Source organism: Pangasianodon hypophthalmus, chromosome 5 (genome assembly GCF_027358585.1).
Source record: "Pangasianodon hypophthalmus isolate fPanHyp1 chromosome 5, fPanHyp1.pri, whole genome shotgun sequence".
Classification (NCBI taxonomy): domain Eukaryota; kingdom Metazoa; phylum Chordata; class Actinopteri; order Siluriformes; family Pangasiidae; genus Pangasianodon; species Pangasianodon hypophthalmus.
Genome location: NC_069714.1, coordinates 25,672,280 through 25,678,194, shown reverse-complemented (window position 1 = coordinate 25,678,194; position 5,915 = coordinate 25,672,280).

Genomic DNA, 5,915 nt, shown 5'->3' with positions numbered 1-5,915 from the left:
CCTACTGTTTGCAGGTGGGTTCCCTTTTGAGTCTGGTTCCTCTCAAGGTTTCTTCCTCATATTGTCTCAGGGAGTTTTTCCTTGCCATGGTCACCTCTATCATTACTGATAAATTTGTAAATTTATAAGTTTAAAATTCATATCCTGAATTTATATATTTCTTTAAAGCTGCTTTGTGACAATGGCCATTGGCCTATACAAATAAAATTGAATTGAATTGAAAACAGGACAAGAGCATAAATAATAATCTGTATTCTTGCTCTCTTTCTTTCTCTCTCTCTCTCTCTCTCTCTCACTCAGTCTCTTTCGAGCTACACATTACTGATGAGATAACAGTGATCCTGAGACCTTCTGCTCTCTGGACCTACTTCTGCTTGGAACCTCATTCACCTGATAATCACTCACTCCTGCTGAGGATGACCTGGCATGGACAGCCTAAAGATCATCACAGGATTACTGTGGATGGTACCACACGGATACCCTAAAGATGGCTGTGGATGTTCTTTCTTGGTTACTTCTCTTTGAAACGATACCTCACTTTGGATACTTCACATGAAACTTCACTTTGATAAGACAGACGTAAAATTAAAACTCTAATGAAATCAGAACTGACTCTGATGTTCATACTCAAGTTCCTCAACACACTCAGCACTGCTTGACTCTATATTATACAGTTTTAGAAGAGAAATGATTTATGATCCCACTATCCTCAGAGAAATGATTTATGATCCCCACTTGTCCTCATCTAGTGTCACCCAGATGAGGACAAGTTCCCTTTTGAGTCTGGTTCCTCTAAAGGTTTTTTCCTCATGTTGTCTCAGGGAGGTTTTCCTTGCCACCATAGCCTTTGGCTTGCTTATTAAGGATACATTTAAAGTCAATCTCCGGATTTCTGTAAAGCTGCTTTGTGACAACGTCCATTGTTAAAAGCGCTATATAAATAAAATTGAATTGAATGTTTTTTCTTGTAATAACAAGATGCATTTTCTTGTAATAATGAGATGCTGATCTTTTTTTTTTTTCTTTAGAAGAAACATGTTGAAATAACAACAGTATTTATCTGACCAGCAGGTGGTGCATGCACTACTATAGTTCTGAGAAATACAGCTTGACTCTGCTTCTGTCTGTATAATTATGGCAGGGAGGGAAGAAAAGCAACATTGGTTTGGGATTTTTAATGCATTCTAATGTGGAAAAACAAGAGAAATTAAACAGCTGTGGACATTAACATGGGTCACCATGTCGATGTCTTTCTCAGAGTTCGAGCACTATCCATTGCCTGACATAAAGAAGGAATAAAGACATGAAATATTTATCCTGATATTAAACCTCAGAGGTCTGTGCCTGATTTTTATCAATGCCTCTATTATAGAATTTCTATATTTATATAGAAATTCTATATAAATAGAAATGTTTTATGTTTTATATCATTTTAATTACAAACAGGGCTACGTGCAGATTGTAGTTTCAGATGTGTCAGAGAACTATATAAAATTAATTCAATATGTCAGTAAGTCAATAAAAAGTATTGTTTACATTTAATAGTTGCTATTAATGCTGGAACATGGCCATTATACAAGCTTGATGTGCCCATACCTCAAGCTTAATATGAACCAGAACTTACAGTTGGCTCAGAATTTAAATACTATAAAATACTACAAAAGATGTATTTAGCTGCATATTGGCCTGTTTTTGATGCAGAAAGTGGGTGTGGCTCTTATAGTACTAGCGACTTCACTCTTTCATGACGCTTGCTTGTTCATGAAATGCACAGGAAACAAGGTGTGGCCTGTCTCTTGCAGAGACCGAAGATTTTACTTCTACTACTTTTTTTTCAACTGTTTTGTAAAAGAATGAGTCAAAGGTGTTTCCAAAGAAAAAGTTCAGAAAAGGACAGAAGAAAAGAGAAAATGTGGATTAGTTAAGGTCAGAAATGAGGGCTACTTAACTAGATGTAGGATTCTGAAGTGAATGGATGGCAACGATTGTAGTGGGCTCTTAAGGGCAGCTGGACTTTGGCAAGATACAATATCTGATTTGTACCTGTGACCTATAACTACAGCCAAAATGTCCAGAAAATTCCAGGAAGTTTATTTCTTTCCATCACTATAATAAACTGTCTTAATAAAATTCTTAAATTTGTGAGATGGATGAGTAGTTGGTGCTTTCTAATCAGTATAATGTTATTCAGTGGGATATAGAATGCAAGCTGTTTTGCTTCTGAAAACTCAGGAATAAATACAATCCCCAAACCCCTCTGGACAGGTAGGAACGTGTCTGAGCTTCAGGTGAAAGTTGGGAGAGGAATGCTGATGAAATCAATACCAGACAAAGGACCACTATCACATCAAAGTGGTGTTGAAAGTCTCATACTTACAACCAACTCTTACATTGTTAACTCTTTCAGTCTTGGCTAGAAAACAGAAATAATTCAACACTTTTTTTTTTAACGTTATACATTTGATATTATAGGTCAGGGTTATTCAACAAAAATTTGTAAAAGTCCAGTTATATGAAATTCCTTGCTTATAAAGGTCCAGATAAGCAAATCACATGACTGAACAGTGATAACAGTTACCTTTTAAATCTTAACCATTCTCGATTAGTCCATGGCTATATATAAGACTCATCAGTGTGAACTGGTATTGTTTTATTTAATAGTGGTTCCTCTCATTATTATTTCTGACTAGTGCCATGGACTCTGAACAGGGGAATAAATGCATACCGATTTTCTTTGTCAATAATCAGATATGTCAAAATCTATGAACCACCAATCTATGAAAAATCTACGGAGGTGATTGCTTTAAGATGTCACGTCAACAACAGAAACAGCATTGCTTCCTACTCCGCTTGACATAAGACTACATTGGAAGCATTGCCTCTCATATAATTTCATTAAAATATGGCAATGAAATGTTTACCAACTTGTTATTTTATCATGGTAATATGTAAATGTTTTAATAAATTGTAAGCGTAATGTTCTGTTTAATTGTTTGTGTTCATTTTGGAAATTTGTTGTTTATTTATAGGTCTAGTTGTCATTACCTTCTTCAGTGAAATTTAGCTAGATTAGCTAGCAGCTAAGCTGCTTTGACATGGCACGGCATGACATGGCAGACACTTCTAATGTTGTTGATTTTTAGAAAGTATTTTAATACACTTACTAATGAGGAGAGACTGAGAATTAAACAGGGGACCAGACCAGTGCCTAAGAGTGATTTAATTCAGAAGTCACTGCAAAGCAGGTCCTTTCAGCACTCTTAACAGCAATGTTGATTTAGCTGACGTGAATTGCTGTGACCAAGCTTATGCACTGCTGGCCTTATATAGTGACAGACAGTTGTACTTCCTCTATTTTAAAAACCACCAGCCACCACTGCTATGAACGTCTGTGAAAACTCCTTCCATTCTCAATGAGCTGCGTTCAGGTAAACAGTTAAAAAACATAAATGCATGTGATTAGATAACAACAGTGTATCTGGTACAGAAGCTGAACTGACAACCCCTGGTTTATCGTATACTATATACAGAAGGCATGGCTCTTTGAGGGATATTTGTGTCATAAGTTTAAATTGATGCATTTAGTTTGTTTTTCTACACATGATGGGAAAAGATTTGAAAAGATCCGTACACTAATCCATTCCACACTCGACTGCTGCTGACAGACTTGTCTCTAGGCTCAGAAGTGCAATGGAGTGTATCAGGGAAAAAAAAAAGAAAAGAATAATGCTATCCTGCTGTTTACTATGTGACATCTATTATCTAGCTACAAATCTGAGGAGCTAGTGGGACCCAACCCGAAGAGAATGTGTGAGTGTTGTTGGAGCCTGTAGAGCAAGATATCTCTGTCTTGGAGGATGTGGATGGTATCTGTGTGTTGGAGAATATGTTGTTGGATGTAACACTTTGGTGTTAAAGTTCTATCTTTTGGCCAGCCACTGAAGAGATGCATGGTCTGTGACAAGGATGAAGTGCCAACCAGGACATGAAGTCCATCATATTGGTCCAATCTTGCTGATCGACAGTGGCATAATTCTGTTCAAATGGAATTTAAGGCTTTTCAGTGTTCAGGAGTTCTTCATCTCAGACCTACCACAAATGTTCAACAATGAATGTGTGACGATGAAAATAAAATCTGCTTTCTTGTACACCCCAGTGTCACTCGTATCCTATACAAGTCAGTCAATCATGGAATTAAAATACTGATTTTTTGGTTATTTAAAAAGCTGTTTTAATGTTGATGGAAAGGAAAAATGGATATATATATTTAAAAAAAATCTGTTTTCAGATTGTTGATCTCATGCACAAGGGACTTAGTAGAGCCACTGCTCTGGGATTTAGATGTTGTAAGAGATCTGAGAAATGACTGATGTGCCCACTGACTTCCTGGCTTACTGTATTTCTGGCAATATCCTCTCTAGTCATTTGTACTATAATGAAAAGAAACAGAAAAGACTTTGGGTCCAGACTTCAGATGACCTCTTGAATGACCATACAAGGCCACATTTTATCAAGTACTTCCTCGCAATTGCTCTAGTGATGAGTTCTTGTTCCTGCACTTCCATACTCTTTTCTCTTTTTCTCTTTCAGCCATTTTTAATGTCAACCTCCTCACAGCTCCAGGGTCCCTGGTTTGATCCTGAGCTCAGGTTACTGTCTGGCACATTCTCCACATGTCTATGTCCACATTTCCTCCAGGTTCTCTGGTTTCCTTCCACCTTCCTAAAAAAAAAAAATGCTGGCAGGTGAATTGGCTATGCTAAACTACCCCTAGATGTGACTATGTGTATAACTGTGTGGCATCCCTTCCAGGGTATATTCCTGCTTGACATCCAGCCTTCAGTTATTGAAAGTGAGTGAGTGAAAGTGTGTGATTAACAGTTTACAAAAACTAACCGGAATACTAACATTTTGTTAGTTTGTTGATTGACTGGTCTTCATAGAACACTTTTTAAACATTGCATTTCATTTATAATGCTTTATTGACATGGAGTCATCAAAGCTGTGAACATTAATGCAAATCTTTGTTGTTGTACACCTGATCATCACACTCGTATGCGCCCATTCCAAAACCATGGGCATTAACATGGAGTTGCCAGCCTAACCTTGCTATTATAATAACCTCCACTCTACTGGGAAGACTTTCCACTAGATTTTGGAGTGTGGCTGTGGGAATTTGTGATCATTCAGCCACAAGAGCATTAGTGAGGTCAGGTACAGATGTTGGGTGAGGAGGTCTGGGGTTCAGTCGGTGTTCCAGTTCATCCCAAAGGTGTTCAGTGGGGTTGACGTCAGGGCTCTGTACAGGACACTTGAGTTCTTCCACTCCAACCTTCACACACCATGTCTTCATGGAGCTCGCTTTGTGCACAGGGGCATTGTCATGCTGGAAGAGGTTTGGACCTCTTAGTTCCAATTATGGGAAGTCATTATCCTACAAAATACGAAGACATTCCTTACAAGTTTGTGGCAACAGTCTGGGGAAGAACCACATACGGGTGTAATGGTCAGATGTCCACAACCCTTTGGCCATATAGTGTGTATATGAACAAGATGAGCGCTGAAATACAGTTTGTGACATGAACCAACATTAAACAATTAACTCAGGAAGTTTTAGTGGTTGTTCTTGGAAAAAATGACCTATAGTAAGTTGAATATCTGGCTTATAGAAAACATTTTTTTAAACATTTCATTTCTGTTTTGTCGCGACTATCAGGATCAAATGTCTGACTTTTAAAATGTACCTGTAGGAGCCTGTAATGAAATAACACTAAGAAATATTGAAACACATAATACTGAATGAAGTAAAGAAAATCAAATAAGCGGGTATAATATACATATTCTTTAAATATTAACTGTCAAATCAAACGTTGTTCCGCATTTGATGCAGGCACTATTATGGACACCTACAGACG